At 39.5% G+C, this 23,928-nt stretch overlaps 1 long non-coding RNA gene and 2 pseudogenes across 1 annotated transcript; 2 read left to right on the top strand and 1 right to left on the bottom strand.

Moving 5' to 3' along the window:
- The first annotated feature begins 501 nt into the window (after positions 1–501).
- Positions 502–1,460, top strand: LOC146702149 (uncharacterized; annotated as a pseudogene).
- A 15,998-nt stretch (positions 1,461–17,458) lies between these two features.
- On the bottom strand, positions 17,459–18,852 carry LOC146702148 (programmed cell death 1 ligand 1-like; annotated as a pseudogene).
- Positions 18,853–21,099: 2,247 nt separating this feature from the next.
- Positions 21,100–23,423, top strand: LOC146702147 (uncharacterized). Its single transcript, XR_014922403.1, has 3 exons — positions 21,100–21,133; positions 21,316–21,379; positions 22,898–23,423. It is a non-coding gene; the product is annotated as an uncharacterized LOC146702147 (long non-coding RNA).
- The last annotated feature ends 505 nt before the right edge of the window (positions 23,424–23,928 follow it).

Here is a 23,928-nt window from a genome sequence, read left to right as displayed (position 1 = left end):
TTAATTGTGGGATGTTCGGTTTGTCAAACAAAAGGAATTGCCACCAGAAAAAGTAAAAAACCTGCCCGTGGACAAAGGAATAATCCTTCATTAATGGATATGTTGGATATATGGATTTCAAGGATCACCGTCGAACTCGAATAAAAGTTACTGGATCATCTGTGAGTAATCCAGACGGATTTGATGTTGAAGCCTGGATCAACATGTCACTCGTTCATCAAAGCTGGTGAGTGATGATATTGTTTAAGCCTTAAAGGAAAACGGTGAAGCTATTGGAATTTAAAGACATTATTTCACTACAAAGACTGATGAACTGAGTTTTGATGTACTAAATTGGTGCATAATTGGATTGCTAATTGAAACATGCCAACGCCCTCTGTGGAAATGGTTGTTCACTGCAATCAGCAGGTAAATGGATGTCGTGTTTGCGCTTTATGCTATGGATTCTCAGTGTGCTGTGCATCTTTATAATGTTCGAAATAATCCAAGAGGACAATAAAAATGTCGGATATTAAGAGTAAACATGAGGATGACACTCAGATTCAAGCAGAGAAAAGAAGCATCAAATTTACGCCAAAAGGTTTGGATTTGTATATAAAGACATGCCAAGAAAAGTGGAGTTCAATGTGTAAGCAAGCATCTAAGTACATGGGGAAAATTTCCGCTTTAATGACCTCACATGGGAACGTTAAGGAAGTGTCTTCTGAATTTGGGAAGTTTATTAAATGCTATCAAGATGCAAACGCTTTGCAAGAATCCTTTTTAAGTTCGCCACTGCCAGAAGATGAAGTGACAAGGCAAAGCACACATTTTCAGTCGAAGGTGACAGCATTCTCTGTTTTTATGGACAAAGTAAAGGTTTGGTTGCAGGAGGCGGGCGAGCCGTATACTGAACAAAGCAATACTGCTCTTAATGATCAAGCTGTTGAAAGTTTGGATGAAATAAATCCTGAAGACAGTGTCTCTAATATCTCAAGTGTAAAGCCACCTTCGAAAACATTGTCACAGCAAAGTCGAATTTCATCAACATCTTCCGCATGCATTAAAGCTGCGGCTGACAAGGCAGCGCTCATGGAGCGACTCGCTGCATTAAAGAAAAACATTCTATTGAAGCGCAAGAGGAAAAACTGAGAAAAGAAAAGGAGAAATTATCCTTGGAAACAGAGTTGTCAGCAACTAAGGCAAAGCTTCGTGTCTTAAAAATAAACTCAGTTTGTAGCTCTGAGCCTTCTGATGGAATGAACTCTTATTTTGAAAGAGGGCACGTACAAGAAGCGCCTAATTTAAATCCTTGTGCTGATACATTTGTTCCGGCAGAAAGAGATTACTCTGGTATAAATTCTGCATCTGAATCACAAGTAATCATACCTAGACAAAGTCGAAACCAACATCAGGTGGATGAGATGATGGTAAAAGTTGATGCTTCAGCTGGAGAGGATTGTGAGTTGGGCACCTATTAAAAGTGAGGATGTGAAAGGTCTTCAGTCATTCTCTCTTTTTCTTAAAGGATGTTCGAATCTAACACAGCAAGTTGTTTATATGAAGGAGTTGGATTTGCCCTCAAATATGAGAATGATTGTTATGAAACTTCCATACAAATTGAGGGAAAAATGGAGAGTTGTTGCCTATGAACTGCAGGAACAAAATGGTTACAGAGCAGTGTTCACTGATCTGGTTGCCTTCATAATAAAACAGGTGAAAGTAGCATCAGATCCAGTGTTTGGCAACATCCAAGACTCACAATCTGGAAGCAGCTTTAAAGCTTCAAGTTCCACCAAGCAAAGAAAAAAGGGAAGTAGTTTTGCCACTAATGTCAGTACAGTGCCAGGAGTCAAGACTCAATCAACTGGAAGCAGAACAAACTCCATTGTTCTGCATAGTTGTGTCATGAATCGCTGTGTGGCAGGCAGACAAGCAGGAGTGGTGGACCCAAAATGCAGAACTCAGACACGGAAGTGAAACTTAAAGCGCAGCTTTATTGCTGGGAAAAACCTCGTACAAACTAAACTCACCAAAAGACAAACTAAAGTCTGAACAGAGGAACCAAACACTGGAAAAGAAATACTAAACTAGAGCAGGAGACTAAACACTAGGAACATAGAAGCGGCACACACAGCTAGTTGAGGGTACGACGCGGCACCGACACAGAGAAACACAGGGCTTAAATACACAGACGGCAGTAATCAAAGGATGAGAGACAGGAGGGGAACACACCTTGGAGAAATCACAGCTGACGAGACAGGGGAAACGTAACCTGAGCACACTCACATAAGACACAGACCTTCACAATAAAACAGGAAACTCAGACACGGGGAACCAGACAAGACGCTGAACTGAACAGACAGATTCACAAACAGACGGGGTGAGACCATAGACAGACAGAGATACAGACGCAGACTCAGAGGCGGACCGAAGAGAACTCAAACAATAATAATCATCATAATTATAAACTAGAAAATGATAATAATAAACTTAAAGCGCTGGGTCACCGACCCAGGACCATGACAAGTTGTTTGTTTTGTTCACACAGCAATCATTTACTAGAGAATTGTAAGCAGTTTAAAGCTAAAATGCATCGGGATAGGTTGACTTTTATCAAGGAAAGGGGAATTTGTTTTGGTTGTTTAAAAGTTGGTCACACAAGCAAAGACTGTAGGAGTCGTTTGGATTGCAAAGTGTGTCACCAAAAGCACCCAGGGGTTCTTCAAATAGAGCAAAAAGATCCAGGTGTACCCTCAGAACAAACTCAACAGATGACAAGCTCTGATGTCCACTTTTCAACTGCAACCACTCAGACATGTGGGCATATTGGGGCTGGTCATGAAGTTAATGTAGTTTTTCCTATAGTTCCAGTTGAAGTTAAGAGCCAAAAGAGCAATAAAATTGTGCAAACCTATGCGTTTTTGGATCCTGGAAGTTCAGGTACATTCTGTACAGAACCCTGGCAAAAAGACTGAATCTTAAAGGTAAAAAGACCAATATCCTTTTGAGAACAATGAGTCAAAATAGGATTGTTAGTGCACAAGTTCTGTCTGGTTTGGAAGCAAATGATTTCATGGCGTTGCCAGATGTGTTGACTCAAAAGACCATGTCAATTTCTACAGTCAATATTCCCCAGCAAGGCGACATCGATCAGTGGCCTCATCTTAAACCTGTTAAACTTCACAACATTGATGCAGAGGTGGAGCTACTGATAGGGACTGATGCTTCCAATGTTTTAGAGCCATGGAAGGTGATAAACAGTGTGGAGGGTGGACCTTATGCTGCAAAAACAAAAGTTGGCTGGGTCATAAATGGTCCCCTGCGCACTGGAAGTAACAGTGGAAATAAAAACAACTGCACTGCTGTAACAGCCAATAGGATTTCTGTTGAGCGTCTTGAAGAAATGTTGATTAAACAGTACAATCGTGATTTTTATGAAAGATCCTCAGAGGAGCAGACTGAAATGTCCAGAGAGGATCTGTGTTTCATGGATATTGTTAGTAGTTCAATAAAGCTTATTGGAAATCATTATCACATTGATTTGCCTTTCAGGAGAGAAGGTCCCAGCTTGCCAAATAACCTCTGTGTCGCGGAGCAGCGTCTCCAGAGTCTCCAGAGTCTCAGACGGAGATTTGAAAAGGATGCTCATTATAAGGATGAATACACTGAATGTGTAAACAACATGCTTGAACAAGGATATGCCGAGCTTGTGTCTGCAGATGAGTTGCACAAAGATGATGGAAAGCAGATCAACTTCCAGTTGAGAGAGCACTGGGTTTACAGTCAGTGTTGGGAAGGTTACTTTTAAAATGTATTCCATTACAGAATACAGATTACATGCCCTAAAATGTATTCTGTAACGTATTCCGTTACGTTACTCAATGACAGTAACGTATTCTGAATACTTTGGATTACTTAATATATTATCATGCTTTTTACAACAACGTGAATGTACTATTGCTGTGTGATTTATTACTGTTACTGAAGGTCCGCGACTCCGAACTGTAGTAAAGGGACCTCTGACTAATACGGCGGGGTCCCTGTCGGCTCATAGCCGAAAAATAGCTTTACTTTGTTGTGTGGGTCAACTTTTCTTGCGAGAGACAGAGAGAGGCATTGAAAGGCTGCTCCAACGGAACTTGTTGTTTCGGAGGAAAACACGAACACAGCGTACAGTCGAGTCTTAATAGCTTACTTACAACTGGGCTCGTCAGGCACTCTTCTTGGCTGCAGTGGTTATTATTATATTTACATGCTTCCAGCTCCCGTTTTTCCTCGATGACAACTCGTACCTTTCCACTCGCCTTTTTCTCCCTCCTCGCGCTCACAGACACATAACGTGTATGGCAGTCCATTCTCCCTGCAACACGGACTATACTGCCCATGATGCTACATTCTTTAGAGCTATGCTTGTAGCATTCTGCCTGTTAGCTTAGCACAACAACAACAACAACGAAAAGGCGCTCTCTCACCCAGGAAACACACAGTCGCAGAGAGAGAGAGAGCGTCGCCCTGTAACCATGGCAACCGTAACGCTGCCGCCTGGAACAACAGAACGTAGCTGTCAAACAAAACCCAAACAGTCCTGACCCGCGACAATATGAAACAGGAAAGTACCGCAGTGTAATCCATTTATTTCAACAAAGTAACTGTATTCTGAATACCACCTTTTTAAACGGTAACTGTAACGGAATACAGTTACTCATATTTTGTATTTTAAATACGTAACGGCGGTACATGTATTCCGTTACTCCCCAACACTGTTTACAGTGGTGCATAGAAACAGACAAGTTCCAGTTCAGAACCTCCCTGCAGGACCGTCCAACAACCAGAAGGGGCATTTTGTCTGTGGTCAGCTCACTGTATGATCCTTTGGGAATCTTGTCTCCCTTCAGTATGCCAGCTAAACTGTTGCTACAAGAGCTTTGCCAAGAAAATTTGAAGTGGGGTGAAGTTATTCCCCACTCTCTTTCCCAGCGGTGGCGTGATTGGCTGGAGGATCTCCAGCTGATTTTAAAGTTCAAAGTGGAATGTTGCATTAAACCAAGTTGCTTTGGAAGACCAAATAAGGCACAACTTCATAATTTTTCTGATGCAAGTCAAGATGGTTATGGAACAGTGTCATATTTAAAGTTGGAAAAGAATAACATCACGCATGTTGCTTTTATCCTGGGAAAGGCTAGAGTTGCTCCTCTCAAGCAAACTACAATTCCCAGGCTGGAATTAACGGCTGCAGTTCTTGCAGTTCGAGTGAATATGCTGAGTGAACGACTCAGAGGGATTGGTGTTTCCTCCAGATTATACAAGAGATCTTGTGCTTTTTAGGCAGGAGTGTATAGCACTACACTATTTTTTTTGTTTTGTTTTCAAATTGATTACATTGTAATGTGAAAAAGTTACTTGTGACAATGTTCCTCCATGATGGAGTCCAAAGAAAGCAATCTACAATTTATTTGTCTGTTAAGACTGTGTGTAATGTACAGTCACATTGCATCTATTACACATATGCTACAGGGTATTGGCAAACCGTGCCTTTTATGCACAGTAGTGCCTACTAGGTAGGAACTAACATCCAGGTGTATATAAATTCTAACCCTGCCTCGTTCTGGGCTGCATGATGAGGTTTGTATAGGCATCTGGACTTTTACAATATCTACAGCCTTCTTAGTCTCTTAAAGTTATCAAAATTAGGCTATTGTGTGTTACTTTGAATTACAATTGCCAGAAGATATACAGACTAAGGCATTGTGTTAAACATGGTGAAGTAAGAAAGAAAGATCCCATCCTCACTAAGGTGTTATTTCTTATAGTATCATTGCCACTTCAATGATTAAAAAAAAAGGTACATAAACTCTCCCATGCTAGAAGTCAGGAAAAGAGATAAAGAGATCAAGCCAACTGTCACGGATGCTCTCCAGCTCATGGCAAGATGTCATCTGAGACATTGGTACAAAATTATTATTATAGCATAAATATACTGCGCAGGACTCTCAAGATGCCTCTGGTAGAGGACCCGAGCTTGAAGGATAAAGACCACCATATGACACAGTAACTTTAATAGATATTCAAGCAACAGGCTTTTATTTCTGGGGTAATAACTGCTTGAGTTACTGCTGCTGTGCCCGTGTATGGATGCAGCAGCTCTTTCCCTTTAGAGGCAACATATTGCTGCACAGATTTAGAAAACAAGAACACTGACCAAAACGTGTAACAGAGTCATTTTTCTCATCATGGTAACAGCAGAAAAATGTATTACTCACCTCCTTTCGAAATCGTAGGTATTAAAAGAACTATAACAATCACCACATACAAGGCAGCAATGATGATATGCATCACTGGACTGCAAGGAAGGAAACACAGTTGATTTTGAGTATTCTGGGTAAGTCTTCTTCAGACATCAAAGTCCCATAGTTCCTGCAGTCAAAGGCATTTCGTTTTGTGCACAAAGTCATGTTGGAACACGAAGACTTGGAGATAAGATCATGAAGGATCTTCCCCGCCCATCTTGTAGTTTTATTAAATTTTCTTTTTAGCAGAAGAAAAGGTTGAATGGATACACATATCATAACATGTGCCATCTAAAGACACTTTAGACTCAAATCTTCCAGATTTTGCAACTTTACTCCACAGCCAATTAATGCCTTTAACATTTAACACATCACTTCAAAGACAGCATTTCAACAAAATCCGTATCCCATTACTGTAACTTATATATATTTCACTTTTCACCTTTCAAATTCTTTCAGATGTATAACAGTAAATAACAACATAAACTGACTGACTACACTGGTCAAGATTTACAGTGATACAGGAACATCTGAGGTCGTTAGCACTGTTGCTTCACAGCAAGAACGTCCTGGGTTCAACCCCACCATCAGTGAAGTTTGCATGGCCTACCCATGTTAAAATTTGTAATGATGGTGCAGTTATTAGCAATGTGATCTTGGGCCTTTCTGCATGATTCTACATGTTCTCTCTGTGCATGTGTGAGTTTGATCCTCATGTATCGATTCTTATGTAATATTTAATGTATAAACACACAGGAAGTGAAAAGAGACAAGTAAAAACTAAATATTCCCCACAGCATGCTAAGGCTGCAGCATAACTCCTCTCTGTCCATCTGTCAGTGTATGTGTTGTAGTGATGTTTATTTCCCTTTTTCTCCAAAGGTGACTCCTCCTGGTTCCTCGACTACTCTGCCAGGCACTCACCTGTCAGCAGAATACAAGCTTTAGTTCACATTGTAATACAGATATTCAGTAAATCAACATATAAACACCATCTGTGTAAAGATTTATGCTTCTAAAGTGAAACAGTGAAACATTAAAGCACTATTAATAAATAAATATTGTGCTTTTAGGTTCTTCTTTTGCGTCTGGTTCAGTGAATTTTGGTTGGAGCGTGGTGAAACTTGATGTTTGGAATAGGTGATAGCTCTGCCTGCTAACAAGCCATTATTTATAGTGTTACATGAAGTCTGGAGAGTTCGGGTGTTTTTAGCGGACTTTTTTGTATTTACATAACTGCTCTTTTAATCATTGCTTGTTTTCGCTGTGTTTGGTGGTTGTAGAAATGGGTTAAATGTGCATTTAGCTGAGATTCTAAGGTTTCTGTGGATGCTACATAGGCTGATATTTGCATAAAAGGCTTGAGGCCTTTCTCTCTGTATAATCATAGAGGGTCACATACCTCTTGAGCCCCAGTGCCCCTGTATGAGGGGCAATGGGGCTTAAGCTGTGTGTGGAAAATTTAACAATAACCTGCAACACACCCAGTGAGCTTGATGCAATCTGACTCACTGGCTACATCATGTGGCAAAAAGTTGTTACTGCAGGTAAATGTTTTACAGTCACATGATGTAATCTCTATGAGTGCTGTCTGAGTTCAAAAGTAAGTAAACTATTATAACTATTATACAACACTGGTTGGTCATTGTTACAGGGACCATGATGGGGACAACTGTTTTAAATATTATCTGGTCGTGGACTGAAGTGAAGGAGCAGTAGCTCAGAAACTGAAACAGGAGTTTTAGTGTTTAGTTAAGCCTCTAAACTCAATTACAAACATTTCAAAACTATGTTAGCTCCTATCATACAGTGTCCTCTCGAGCAGAGCACCTGTTTGCAATGCTTTTGGGAAACCAGTTCCCAAACCCCCTCTCTGTAAAATCAGTATTGCAGTTCAATAAAAAACGTTTGTTTTGTTCATTAGTACCAAGAAGAGAACCTCCTGCATGTTGCTTTAAACTCCAGATCAGCAGGTGGAGCCAAATCAGCTCTGAACTGGTGGAACAACCTCCAATAAATCCAAAGTTCACCTGGAGAATTCTTACCTGTAGAGCAATTGAGCTGTTAGTGTCTGTTTATCTGCAGAGGCGAGAAAAGCTGTTTGTGCTCTTTGCTCATAGAGTTTTTCTCAGTTTGTGCCCTGGCCTACTCTAAAGGTGACAATCAGCAATTAATTCTACACCCAGGTCAAAAATGTGTATAAGAAAATTGGCATAATATAATATTATTTATAAACATACCTGTTCAGCTGTCCAGTGATTAATTACATAAGTACATGGAGGCAGGGACTCAGAACAGTCATATTCCTCAGGATGAGCTGTTCTAGTTGGGCCTCTTGTCAGCTTTCTCTCCGACACTATAAGCAATCGAGGTTTTTTTTTCCTGGAAAGTTCATTTAATCTTGATGAACAAGTGTTTTTTGTAGTTAAATTTGGCTTCTATCACCTGCGCCAAATCTCTAAAACTAAGCATTATGTACCGCACAAGGATCTCGAAAAACGTATCCATGCTTTTGTGACTTCCAGATTATTATGTCCAATCTGTCCCTCTTCACAGATTACAGCTTGTTCAAAATGCTGCAGCTCGCCTCCCAACTGGAACTGGAAAGTTTGCTTCTATCACTCCAGTTCTAGCTGACTTATATTGGATACCCATCAAATATCGTATTGATTTTAAAATCTTGTTGCTTACTTTTAAAATCATAAATAACATTGCACTGAGCTATCTCACTGACCTTCTCAGCCTGTACACTCCAAGTCGAGCACTAAGATCATCAGGTTAGTTACTCTTGGCGCAACCTAGGTCTCAGCTGAGGACCCGAGGCCATTGTGCTTTTGTCTCAGCTGCACCTAACCTCACAAACAACCTTCCTGCGACTATTTGTGCCTTGAACTCAAGTCAATCTTTCAAATCATGGTTGAATACTTACCTATTTAATCTGGCATTCCTGACTAGCTAGTGCCATCATCTCATCTATTTTAATCTTATTATTGTGTATTTTTTAGTTTCTTAGCTGATATCTTATATGTATTAATTGACCCTATCTCATAATTGAGGTCTGATACCTACTTTATTTAGCCCACACTTCTGGTGTGTTAAGGCCCTAACACTAACAGAGCCTTAACACTTTAACAGAGTGGGAGTGTCACCACAGGGCTTAAATCTGGGACTCTCCACCATTTGAACCTAGAACTGAAGAAACTTCATTTCGCCTCAGCTGTCTCAGATCAACTCCACATACAAAATATGAGAACAAGGGACAGTGTTTCTGTATATATTCATTAAAACATTTTGAATCTTTCAAGCAGGCTGAAACGCTACATCTGTATTTTCCTTTTTCTTTTATTTGCTTGTTTTTGTAAGTACAAAACAATACTAGGTAGAGCAATACTGGTTCATGCAAATTTATTGAGCTATATTGTTTATTTCTTGTGCTTCTTGGGACCCTGTTTTGGTTACTGATCAAAGGGTGTGGTGAGCTTTGACTGTTTGTTGCTAGTAGGTTTTTCTCTGGTTCAATCTGGGACCCTGAGACGAAAATAAAACTGTTATATGAACACCGTCTGTTACAGATTGATAAATTAAAAATATAATTTTATTGTTAGCATAAGCTGTTAGTTGCTACTTTAATTAGGTCCATGCCCAAATTTATTGATGTGTTGCTTAATTGCCCTGTGGGGATAAATAACGTTTTCTGATTCTGCTTTCACAGAAGTGTCATCAATGACCATATAGTGTATATGCTGGGACTGGAGAGGACCAGCACACCGGTGTGAAAAGAGCTTTGTGTAAAGACAGCGAGTTAATAAAGTTTTAATCCAAATAGTGTCAGATTGAGAGCAAGAACCCTTTTTATTGTTTGAGTACAGACAGCAACACAGAACATCTGAATAGAACCTCTTCAAGATACCGATTTAAACTTAAAAAAACACTGAAATCCTATTCATGCAATGATCACTGGAGATGCTCCATCAGTCCTCCTGTCAGTCACCTGCTTCACTCTTCCCTCATTCATGTTGCTTTGAGTGAACATGAACCATCACATTTTTATTATCTCAATAAAAACCGCAGCTGGTAGTTAAAATCATGCAGTTTGTAGGTGAAAGTGTAAAATATCCCAGTCATATCGATAACTGGGACGAGGTCACCTTCAGTTCCATCAATCAAACATGAAGCCGATTAGCTTCCTTTCACATTATTGTAATGCATAAAACATTGACGTTGCCGGGCGACACTTGGGTTCCCACTGCAGAAGATCCTTTTTTCTTCAGCTCCCTTTGATTTACACTTACATATCAAACTTTTTTCTTTTTAGTTATAAAGGTTTGGAATCTTTAGTTGGATGAATCAGAGGGACGTTTGGTGTATTAACAGCTCACAGGAGACTTTGGTTCTTTAAATCCATGAAGTTCAACTTCTCTGTTAACTGAAATTGAGGGGAAAACGCATTACAACGATTAGAATTCATCTTTATTGTTTGAATTTCCAGATTGAAGAGGCTTTTGAACTCTGAGATTTACTGAGCTATTGGTTTCACCACTGTCTGACACTGTCATGCATCTTTTAGATCCATGAGATCAATACAAATATACAAATTATTCCAGTAGTTCAGACAGAACCTAGTTTTACCTCTTTTCCTTTTGCAGTACAGCAAACCCCTGCAGTAATTACTATAATAGGCATGGATGCATTTTCCAAATTAAAAAACAAGGTGTAGAAACAGTAACAAAGGGGGCCCAAGTTTGTCGTAGGCTCCAGTATTTGAGTAAATTACATTTCACCGTTTGTCAGCAGGACTAAGAAGAGAACCTTTTTCTTCCTGCTTGTTGCTTTAAACTCCAGACCAGCAGGTGGAGCCAAATCAGCTCTGAACTGGTGGAACAACCTCCAATCAAACCAAAGTTGTTCACCTGGAGAATTCTTGGTGGAGAACCGAGTTGGTAATGTCTGTTTATCTGCAGAGGTGAGAAAAGCGGTTTGTGCTCTTTGATTAATGAGCCAAAAATTGTTAAAGCTTCTTCAGAGTTTTTCTCAGTTTGTGCCCTGGCCTCCTCTAAAGGTGAGGAGAGCCTTTGTAGTTTTGTCATAGATAGTTATTTTTATACATTTGAAAACTTGCTGTGATTGTTGATTGTGGTTGTTTTTTTTCCTGGAGTAATCTGGAAAAGCAGCAGAAACCATCAGAACTAGGTATTATTATTGTGTGAGGGTGTTTTCTATTATTTGTTTCAATTATTTGAATGTTTTAACCAAACTGTACATAAGTGGTATTTCTGTGATTGTGAGAGTACGGTCTCAGAGCCTTTGTGACTTTTAGTTTGCTGAATGCTCTTGCAGCTTTCACTAAGACCTGATCTGTTGCTATTGTGATGAAAAATAAGTTGAACTTTGTACAGAAGTGATTCCTGCAGGGAGGGATCAGGATGACCTCCTTTAAAGCCACTCCCAGACCCAAAAGCTTGGCTCTTGGGTTCAGATGGATTTGGACCTGCTGGACTGAGGGGCATTAATTAGCATTCAGTTTAATTTTCAAATCATATTAGCTGCCTCAACTGGCATTTGTGGATGCACAAAATGTATCTGCAGAGTTTTGTTGGATGTCCATCCCAACAGTCAAATTTGCATGAAGCTCAGGGGTTTCAAACATAAGTCATTACTCCAATCCGGCCCGCTGGTTGGTTAATCGGTGCTGGTAATTCCAATGTGTTTAATCTCACAGGTGATTGGTGATAGGAAGAGGAGACTTGAATGGATTCTTCACAAAAGGTAAAAAAAAATCTGTCTTTTGTTAATGTTATTGTGTGTATCTGTTGAACATCTGTTGTTGTTAGACAGCTGTTCAAAACCTGTAACTTATTCAATAAAAGCAAAAGAATATTTGTAAATTAAAAAAGGTCAAGCACAATGCATATCTTATTCACATTCTTCATAAACTGCATTTAAATTACATTTAAAGGTGCAGCAAGTATTTCTTTTGTTGCAATTACATAACAGCAGAATGTTTTGCTCATAAATATGTGTATAATTTTCATCTTCCAACAAACTGATGCGTTCTCATAAACGTAGAATTGGGCACTGGTTTGTGGAAGCTACTATATTATCTTCCCTCTGTACTCTATATGTGACAATTAAATATTTTTTGATATTTTAAATTTTATTTTACTCAGTCACCCCAGAGTAACTTCAAATGTTCTGCCTGGCGTTTATTTAGTGGGCGCATGCTATCAGATCACCGTTTACTTGATAATGCCAGTGGAACATCCACTATTTACTGTGGATGAGGCAAAACTTTGAATGGATTTTATTTAGAGGGAGTCAGTGAGGCTCACTCCTGTGACCGCTATGCTGAGGTGAGGGTCAGATGCATAATCTGAGCTTGCAAAGAAACGGACAGAATATTCTCAACAACTCGACTCCCTATTGCTGTCACATGTCAGAGGTGAGCTTCACTGACTATCAGACTCCTTTTACAAAGATTTACATCCTCCTCCAGAGTAAATACAGACAGACACCAGGTGATGTAAACGTCAGACTGACATGACAGCCTACACTCGCTACAGATAGAGATGTTTGTCCTACAGCAGCCGTGATAGGTAGCACTATGAACTTAAAGTAGGAGGGATAAGAAGACAGAATTTAGTTGACTGCAGTCTGCTGCTGACATGTAGCAGTGAGATTTTAAACTCTGTACTTTAAGTGACATTTTCATCAAACTTAAGATTAAATTGTTTTTTAAATGAACCTTTTGACACAGGTAACCCACAGTGACTATTCCAAAAGTAAAGTGGGAGAAATTGAAATCGATAAACCTAATAAATATTTATTATTTGTGTCTGAGGGTGGCCGGTGGTGGTTAGCACAATCGCCTAACATCAAAAAGATCCTTGGGTTCAAATCCACTGGAATGAAATCTTCATGTTCTTCCCTTGTGTATATGGGTTCTCTCCGGGTACTCTGGCCTCCTTAAATGAAAATTGTAAACTGGCTGTAGGTGTGAATGGCTGTTTTTCTCTCTGTGTTCGCTCTGCAATTGATTGGTGTACTGGACTGGTGTCCAGTGTGTACCTCCCATCTCAACCAGGGTCACCTGGGATAGGTTTCAACCTAACTGCTACCCTGAATTAGATAAACAAAAGAAAATATATGAATTGATGTACCTGAGCAGAGTCTTATATAGATGCTAGTAACTCTGCACAGTGTAGTTTGATAACTCTGGTATCAAACTGCATTAACTTCATCCACATCATAGGTTACCCTTTTTCCTTTACTGGTAAATAAATGGTAAATGGCCTGCATTTGTATAGCGCTTTTATAGTCCCTAAGGACCCCAAAGCACTTCACACTACATTCAGTCATTCACCCATTCACACACACATTCACACACTTTACTGCATCTCATTGGTTTGTTTCTCTGTCACTACAGGAACAAAGAAGCAACAACCGAAAGAGACCTCGGCACTCTTCCGATGATGACAATGCTAACCTCACACAAGCAAAGAGAGAGAAATCATTCACTTGTGGTCTTTGTGCAAAGAGCTTTATCACAAGGAGGCAGCTCGGGAGACACCAATGTTTCCACAATAAGAAAAGATGCTTCTCTTGTGTTGACTGTGGAAAATCTTTTACTACAAAGAGTAACTTGACGAGGCATAAGCTCATCCACACTGGGGTTAAACCATTCAGCTGTGACCAGTGTGGAAAGTCTTTTACTTCGCAAAGTGCCTTAAAATCACACCAACTCATCCATGCAGGAATTAAACCATTCATCTGTGATGAGTGTGGAAAGTGTTTTACTCACCAAAGGAACTTAAAATCACATCAACTTATCCATGCTGGAGTTAAACCATTCATCTGTGATGAGTGTGGAAAGTGTTTTACTCGGCAAAGTGCCTTAAAATCACACCAACTCATCCATGCTGGAGTTAAACCATTCATCTGTGGTGAATGTGGAAAGTGTTTTACTCACCAAAGGAACTTAAAATCACACCAACTTATTCATGCTGGAGTTAAACCATTCATCTGTGCTGAGTGTGGAAAGTGTTTTACTCACCAAAGGAACTTAAAATCACACCAACTCATCCATGCTGGAATTAAACCATTCATGTGTGGTAACTGTGGGAAGTCTTTTACTGTGAAGGGTCACTTGAAACAACATCAGCTCATCCACAGTAAAGCAAAACCTTAAAGTTGTGACTAGAAATGCACCAGTTCTACGTTTGGCTGGTATATCAGTCTGATCCAAATGAGTCAACAAGTTGGATCAGATATTGGTGCAAATCTATTGCTGTTCACTGACTTCAGTTATGTTTTGTGTAACACTTGTTTAGAAGATTTTACTGCGGTCACAGCACCATGAAGTATTGCTACCAACTCAGTTACTATCGTTTCGCTTCAGGTGTTTCAGGTCAACTTGATGAACAAAATATGAGAACAAGGGACAGAGTTCCTGTATGCGTTCGTTAAAACATTTTTGAAGCTTTCAAGCAGATTGAAACGGTACCTCTGTATTTTTACTTTGTTTGTTATTTTGTAAGTAAAAAGCAATACTTGGTAGATTAATAGTGGTTCATGCAAATTTATTGAGCTATTGTTTATTTCTTGTGCTTCTTGGGACTCTGGTTTGGTTGCTGGTCACATAGGTGTGGTGAGCGTTGACTGTTTGTTGCTGGTAGATTTTTCTCTGGTGTTCATTTAACATAAAACTGTTGCATAAACACTGTCTGTTGATGCTACAAACTGCCAAATTAACACTATCATTTTATTGTAAGCATAAGCTGCTAGTTGCTACATTGAGGTCCATGCCCCAGTTTATTGGTGTGTTGTTGCCATAAAATTCAAAATGTTCTTTTTTCTTATAATTGTACATTTTTATCAGTTTTTGTTTTCAACATTTTATCACGTGTAAAACATGTCTTTATAAGCTTTTAAATCATTGCATCCTGTTTGTAACCATCTTCGTGTCCATTTTTGTTTTTACATATTTACTCTTTATTCGGGGCATTGGACAGTGAAAATGGGAGTCTAATTGCCCAAAACCCAAATAAAACATTTTTTGCAGTGTAAAGGTTGTGCAGTCCTGATCAAACTGAATTAATGTTTTAGTCAAATGGGTTTAAAACACAGAATTGAACTTCATCTTTAGCTCATTTTCCAAAGTTCCCTCACTGCTTAGAAAAACAATTTGAATTTTATCATGTACGCTGAAGTTGAACGATTCAGCTGGGACCAGTGTGGAAGGTCTTTTGCTCAACAGTTCACTCCATTCAAAATCATTTATGTACAGCATAATACTCAGATTTTAGTGCTCTAATGGGACCATGATAATCAGCTCCATTAACACTTGTACTTGACCTGAATTCTGTCAGGTCAAGTACACATGTAAGATGAAACACCATAAAACCAACTACACTGGGGTTAAATGGCACCTCTATGAGCCGCATGGTCAACGATGTCACAGAAGTGTCATCACTGACCATATAGTGTATATGCTGGGACTGGAGAGGACCAGCAGACCGGTGTGAAAACAGCTGTGTGTAAAGACAGCGACTTAATAAAGTTTTAATCCAAATATTAGTGTCACATGGAGAGCAAAGACCCTTGTTATTGCTTGATTACAGAAGGAGAAACAGGACATCAACACAGAGCCCAGATCACTGGAGATGCTCCATCAGTCCTCCTGTCAGTCACCTGCTTCACTCTTCACTCATTCATGTTGCTTTGAGAGAAAAATTTGGTCCAGCCATTTAATCGTTGTGTATTGTAGGGTCTACCTTACAAAAAAAAAAAAAAAAAAAGCACCTTGAGGCGACTATTGTTTCTTGGCACTGTAAAAATAAAATTGAATCTTGATCTTCAAGGCTTATCCGTATCAGTAGGCCTCAGCTGATGTGGTGTTTATAGAGCTTGTGTTTATGATCACTATGGACCAAATGTTGGACATAGCTGAAAAGTTAAGCACATATAGAATTTCCTTTGGTAATGACTGAGGTGATGTAGATGGTTACAAAATCTTTGGTACCCGTAGTAGTCTGTCATAATTTTGTAGTCCCATAGAAATCTTTCCAGCATGCAGATAGCAATGCTCTTATCTTAGAAACCCAAACACAGATGTAAATAGATAAATAAACTAAATACAAAAATATTTTAAAAAGTCAAAAACCTGATTGTCCATCACATTTTTATTATGACAAAACCTGCAGCTAGTAGTTAAAATCATGCAGTTTGTAGGTGAAAGTGTAAAATATCTCAGTCATAGTGGTAACTGGGACGAGGTCACCTTCAGTTCCATCAATCAAATGTGAAGCCGAATAGCTTCCTTTCACATTATTTTACTGCATAAAACATTCATGTGCCTGGCTGACAGTTGGCTTCCCACTGCAGAAGATCATTTTTTTCCTTCATCTTGCTGTGGTTTACTCTTACATATCAAACCTTTCTTAAAATTCAGTTATTAAGTTATGCAATCTTTAGTTGGATGAATCACAGGGAAGTTTAGTCTATTAACAGCTCACAGGAGACTTTGCTTCTTTAAATCCATGAAGTTCAACTTCTCTGTTAACTGAAATTGAGGTAAAAGCATTACAACAATTAGAATTCATCTTTATTGTTTGAATTTCCATTTGTCAGACTGAAGGAGTTTTTGAACTCTTATTCTGGAACTTTTTACTGAAATGATTTTGGCTAAGCTGAATTCATCAAAGTAAGATCTCAAGTAGGGAATTCTTATTTGACTTATCTGGCTCTAGGGAATATTTAGATTCATGTGTGAGAAAACTGGTCCTAACTCCATGATAAAAATGTTCTCCAATATGATAACTAATAGCACGGTGTGCATTTTTATTCACAATATTTACTTACATGTTGGGTTCACCACTCTGACGCTGTCATGCTGTTTTCTTGCTGACCTGAGACATGTTTTGGATCCATAAGATTGATACAAATATTTCAGTAGTACAGGCAGAATGTACTTTTACCTCTTTTCCTTTTGCAGTACAGCACCAGGCAGACTGACGATAGGATGCATACGAGTACTACCACCCCTGCAGTAATTGCTATAATAGTCATGTGTGTATTTCCTGAAACAGTAAAAGAATCTGATTTTTAAATTTCTCCTGGATGCCTTAATATGTTTATTTTGTTTGTATGTCAAAGAGATTTTAAAAGTTTTGAATGATTCTTGCTTTTGTGGATTAGAAGGATGCAACATAAATTCCTTTACCTTGACTTATTCGAATAATGGTGTAATTAATCAGCATCTCCTCAACATTACTAATCTCACATGTGTATATTCCCTCCTTCTCTGAAGATAAGCCCAGTAATGTGAGGCTTCCCAACTCTGATACAGCCTTCACATGCTGCTTCCACTCCTTTGAGACTGTGTAGTTGGAACCAGACCCAGTCTTTTCCAAAATTGCACGATTAAGGAATCTCCAAATGAGGCTTGTTGGAGAAGTGTTAAAGCTGGGGCAGGGGATTGTGGTTTCAGTGAAGCTGCCAGTAACTGAAGCTGAAACAAGAAGGTTGAGCATATGCCAGGTATAGATGAACAGCCTACACATGAAGTGCTTCTGTGTAAATCTAATGCATGTGTTTCAGTATTCAACAATAAGCAGCTTTCAACCTCATTTCCTAGCTCATATGTGAGGTCATACTCACGTAGCTGCCTCAGACTGGCTCTCCTCCTGTTCCTCTGAGTGCTCACAGTGCAGCTGTAGACTCGATCACTTTCATTGAATGAAGCTATCAAAGAACCATTGATGTTGTAGAGCTGCTGCTTGGTCTGCTCGACTGTTGTTGTATTCTTGAAGGTCACCTTGGATGGAGGTCTGGTTGACCAGGTGAGCTCAGGTTTAGGGTAGATGCCCTCTGAGCTGCAGGTGATCCTGTTTCCTGCATGCTGAATGCTGACTTTGACTGGGGCTGAAAAATACAGAGTAAACCTGTGGCTTTTCAACATAACACTACAACTGCTACATATATTAGAGGTTGGTATAAATCTTTTGAAATATCGAGCACTTAAAAGAAAAGGAAAATCCCCCAAAACCTCAGATTTTTCATACTGTGCACTTTAAGGTTGATAAATTAATCCTTTTCTGTATTAATGGTGCTGATGTAGCAGCTGTATCTGCCCTCGTCCTGAACCTGCACCCCTGTCAGTTGGAGTGAGGCGTTTCCTTTGGAGAGCTGGTCCTGGAACAGCGACATCCTGCTTCTGAATTGTTGGTCCTGGGTTCTGAGCTGGTCTTTGTTGCCATAGTACAAGTATACAAGAGGGTGTCCCTCTGACAAGTGCATCCAGTGGATGTATACTCCTCTAGTGTTTCCCTGGAAAGTGCACGGTAAGATGCACGTTGTCATGAAAACACAGGAAACTTCAGTATCTGAAACATCAGATAAAGACTGTTAATGACTGATGAAGTTTTGCACATAAAATATTTTGCAGTAACATGAAGGGAAATATTAAAGTGAGCCATTTCTCAGTCTGACTCAGCTGGTGCTAGTGAATGCTTCACTCACCTCCTCTGGAAATGGTCAGAATCCACAGAAACATGACAATCACCAGACACATGGTACTGGTAATCATGGTAATCCTGATCCTGTAACATGTCATTTCACATGGAGCACTGGACTGCAGAGAGATTTGTTTGTATTTTAGAAATGTAGCTTTCCCTAAGGGGAACAGGCTTTTATGATTAATGTTACCAAAAGTATCCAATTTACCTGCACAACTTCATGATGGAACCTGCTGAAACAGACATGAGACAAAAGGAAGTCCAAAGGCAGGTAACAGCCCTGTGAACACCTGCACCTGGTATCAATTCAGCCATGTGGGCTTAATTAGAGAGAAGATGGAAACAGGGCAACATGAGGGAGAGAGAGAGAGGTAGAGGTAGAACTTGGAGCATGAGAATAAATTCTAACCAGTGCACACAGTTAATCCACATAATCCACACACATAATCCAAATGTAATATTCACTGTGTTGTGGTGATTACAGCTGGTTAGAGTTACTTTTTAAGTACCTTCATGGCTAGTATCAGTTTAGCTGTACAAATGTACAGCTGTACAAATGTACAGCTAAACTGATACTAAAATGAAGGACAGTAGGTAAACTCAGATTTTAAAAACAAATAAACTGCAAATCCAGTGTTGACTGTTTTTGTCACAATCAATCTAACAAAGAAAAACTCACAACTCTAGGTCCAAGGGACCATGCCAACTCAGTTCTGACCTCCTGATTAGATCTCTCACTCTTTAAGGACAACGTGGTACATTTCAACAAACCCCAGTGGAGCTGGCCTGTGGTCCACACTCTTGACAAACAAGAAAGTCTGAGAAAAATGTTCTCAGTTTTCTCAGTTTCTGATATTTAATTAAAATTGACCAATTATTGAAACCTCCATAAAAACTGGCTAACCAGTTCATATATGGTACTGGCTTTATACTTTGCTAGCTTCAAAATGTTACAACAACAAAGGTTATTTTAAATACACTCTTAACACTGTTTAAGGGGCGATCGTGGCTCAAGAGTTGGGAGTTTGCCTTGTAATCGGAAGGTTGCCGGTTCGAGCCCCAGCTTGGACAGTCTCGGTCGTTGTGTCCTTGGGCAAGACACTTCACCCGTTGCCTACTGGTGGTGGTCAGAGGGCCCGGTGGCGCCAGTGTCCGGCAGCCTTGCCTCTGTCAGTGCGCCCCAGGGTGGCTGTGGCTACAATGTAGCTTGCCATCACCAGTGTGTGAATGGGTGGATGACTGGATATGTAAAGCGCTTTGGGGTCCTTAGGGACTAGTAAAGCGCTATATAAATACAGGCCATTTAAGATGAATTAATTTTCTGCAACCCGCAACTGCAACCCCCCCTGGCTGCTGAGTGAGCCCTCATCTTGGACTCTCCTCAGCTCTTTCTGGGACAGTGGTGCGGCTGCCCCTCTGTGGGTCTTCCTTGGTCTCTTGTGTTCTGGGGGCCTCTGGATGTCTGGAGTCTTGATCTCCTTCATACCTGCTTCATGCCCTGGAGGACGGGGCTGTGGCCCCCCCACACCCTCTAGCAGATCATTACATGAAGGAACCTTGCATCCATGCTCACAGGTGTACACACGGGTGCTCACACACACAAACTACACCCTTTTTGGCTCCTACCTCAAAGCACACTGTGTTCTGTTGATCTTATGTGCTGCACAATAATGTTTAAAATTTAGTATTTACTGTTATATTCCCATAGATCATCGTGATGTTGTTTATTATGGTCCTCTTTTTTTCTTCTTCTGGTTGTTTTCTCTTTTTTCTTTCTCAACAGGTGATCCAGGTGATTAAAAGATGTATTTTTGTCTGCTTATTTAGTTGGTTTTTGTTTTTTTGCCCTTTATCCCCGTCCCTCTTTCCCACTGTTTTTCTTTCCCTCTTTCTTTCTCCCCTTTCTTTTCCCCAGTCAAGTCTGTCCCGTATTTAGCAAGTGAAAATAAAAAAAAAAAACAATAAAAGGTGAATCAAATGGACCATTACGGCAAGGCTGGGATGGTCCATTTGATAAAGTAAATCCGTTGGGCATCTTTCTTCACCTTTAGACAATAATTCTGATGGCAAAAGAACCAAACGGGCAGGCAAAAAAAAAAAAAAAAAAGCTGAATTCATTTTTTAAATAAATTAATGAAGGATATGATAGAAAAATAGTGACTGTAAAATGCATTTTATATATTATTAAGTAGATTCTGAAAAAAGTATAAGTCTCTTGCTAAAGGGAGTGCCTGAGGAAATATTTGTTTTTGTGTTGTTGGACGTCAGAAGAGGATACAGGCGTAGTTTAATGTTCACTCACAGCAAACACACCCCCACAGAGAGAGAAAGAGAAAGGATAAACTGACGCAGGTAAGCAACCACAGTAGGATCCTGACTATTGTTACTATTATTAATAGTAGTATAGGAGTACTGCTACTACTACTAGTAATTAGTGGTACTAGTATTGATTTTTCTCCCAAATGTGTTTTTAATTTTGCTTGTTGGACTATCTACCCACTCAGTAAAGGTGCACTTTCACTTTATGTTGTCAGCACATCTAATCAGCCTTCATTTGGGTCCACAGCCAGTAATTCATGACAACTCTACTAAAATACAGTAAGTATTTGTACTTCTTTACTTCCCATTATTATGACAACATTTGCTAACATCCCGTCTCTAAATAAGACCTAAATTACAATAATTAAAAAACATAAAAAGTGAACTGCACTAATGTTCAGACTATGTTTAAATGCTTTGCAGTCAGTTTAGCTCTTTGTGGGCTCTTAAAAATAAGATTCAATAAAAGTGCGTACAGAGACAGAGAGACAGAGAGACAGAGAGAGAGAGACAGAGAGAGAGAGAGAGGCCGTCTGATCTGTTGTAAATGGGAAGGGAAAACTGGCAGATATGGGCCCCTATGGCCCATATCTGCATGGCTGAGCTCTGCTAAATAACGCTCACTGTATGGACTAATAACATCCAAAGCGGGTGCACAAACTGAGCGAGTGTGTGTTATCTGCTTTATGCTCTGTGCTGTGTGGAAATGGTTCAACAGGTATAAAATATATACACAGTGTGCTGACTGTAAGACAAATTGTTGATTCTTTTCCACACATAGGAAGAACATTTAGGATTGTGGTCGAACTGGTTTTCTCCACTAGATCATTAAAACAATAATCATGCTTGACAAGTGACACAGACCATGCAAATGTTCTTTAACAGTAAGATTTTAATTTCAGGCCTGTTGATATGTTTGGACCTACAAACAAAAGACTGTTAAACAAACAGCTCCTTAGAACTACTGTCACGGCCACTTTTATCCTTCAACATACTGTGAACTCGCACGAGCTTTCTAGTAATTTCTTTAAATTATTGCCTGGAATAGTTTTCAACTTCCAAGCTCTTCTTTTCAGTTTGTCTTCCCTTTTCTCCCTTGTCCATCAAAGTGATCTCACTCTGCTTCAGTAATGTTGAGGTCTGGGCTCTGGAAAGGTCAGTCCATGGCATCATGAAGCCTGCAGTGGCTGGTCCGTGACCCTAGATCAGACTCAATTTGAAAAAAGAGTGAAAACAAAAGATCTGATCCTGTCTGACTGTTTGTGTTGGGACCTTGTGGTGACAGGGATTTGCTACAGCATCACTTTCAGATACTCTTCATCTTCTGTAGTTTCCTTTTTTTGTCCTCCATTTGTGCAGTTTCCACGTTTCTTTTCAAGGGTACACTGGACACTATGTTAAGATATGCAAAATTCAGGTTTAAGATTTAGGTTCAGTTAATAAAATTGGAATAATTTAAGTTTTTGTGATAGTGTGGCAGGCTGCCAGTAACAAAGTCCCCCAGATACACTTTAAAAAAGTGGTTCTTTGCTAAGTCTGGTTTATCCTTCTGCTTTTTAACCAATTCAAATTAAATGTCTTAACCTTGTTTTTCAATTAGCAAAAAACTGTCATGCGATGTGAAATTGGACAAAGAAGTTGATGAGAGTGAAAAAATGATTTTTAGGACACTCAGACTAAACATTGCTGGCATAATGTTCGCTTAACCAGCTGTTATTTTTCAGCTGGGTTGTTGTCCGGGTTGTAGTATTTGCAACACCATAAACATACATGTTTATGCACATTTTTGTGTATTAGAGCCCCGACTTCACTTCAGAAGATAAAGATTGAGGTGAGGAGGAAGAGGATGACAATTTGTTGGTCAGTATATCAGTATACTGTCAGTCGTCTCTTTTTTGTCCCATGTTTTCTTGTCTTTGGTAAAGGGAGCCCGTTCTCAGATGATACAACATCGGTATGATTCATATCTTGAGTCTGAAGGTTTTCCTCTATGGTCTGAACACCTACAGGTTTCTTCTTCTCTGACTTTGGCATAGTACCTGCATGGCCGGTCTCTAGGTACATTCATAAAATGTGATTGAAGTAATGATACTGCCCATCTCAGCCAATGTATTCAACACGGCAGGTTAACATAGCAGCATCCACAAACTAGTGCCTGCTCCTGAAAACTGTCTTCAGATTTACCAGATGAATTAAGTTTCTCTCTATTCCCTGTGTATCATGACGATCTGGTTTTAGTTTACATGACAATTCTGAAATTGGCTCAGTGGAGAAATCTGACCGTAACTTAATAACCTCTGCTAATGTGAACTCACTGTTTCTGGTTTACCTCTCAGACTCACTTTCAGAAGTTCACAAGATGAACATTTGTGTTGAGGAAGAAAAGAGTGGAGCAGAGTCTGCAGGATCCAGCTGTCCTTCTATGAGAAGTGACAGCTCCAAAGTTGATCATTTAAACTTCAGGGATGAACCTGGACCCTCAGACACAACGTAAGACTCAGTTTCTACTAAGATTTTCTCATCCTCCCTCAGTGTGTAACCACGAGTCCATTTAAATTTGACCTTTATGTGAACAGTACACCCTATTAGTCCAGTTCTTACTGAGGTCATTTTTATTTTCAAATTAAAACGGTTTTAGCACAAGATTATAATATATTTTATGTTAAATGTAAATGTTTATGTCAGCAACATCACTACATAAACAAGTGTGAGTAAAATAAATGATCCTCACATACAAAATACTGAGTGAAAGACAAAGGAAGCATTAAGAGGACTAATGCTGCTAGTATACAACGAAGCAACTCCCCACAACTTTGTTTCCAAACATA

The sequence above is a fragment of the Copadichromis virginalis genome, linkage group LG9, assembly GCF_057382275.1.
Source record: "Copadichromis virginalis isolate Kocher_CV1m ecotype Utaka linkage group LG9, C_Virginalis_male_GT1.1, whole genome shotgun sequence".
NCBI classification, from domain to species: Eukaryota; Metazoa; Chordata; class Actinopteri; order Cichliformes; family Cichlidae; genus Copadichromis; species Copadichromis virginalis.
The sequence above is the reverse complement of the archived record's forward strand: the minus strand, read 5'-3'. Positions and strand labels throughout refer to the sequence as shown.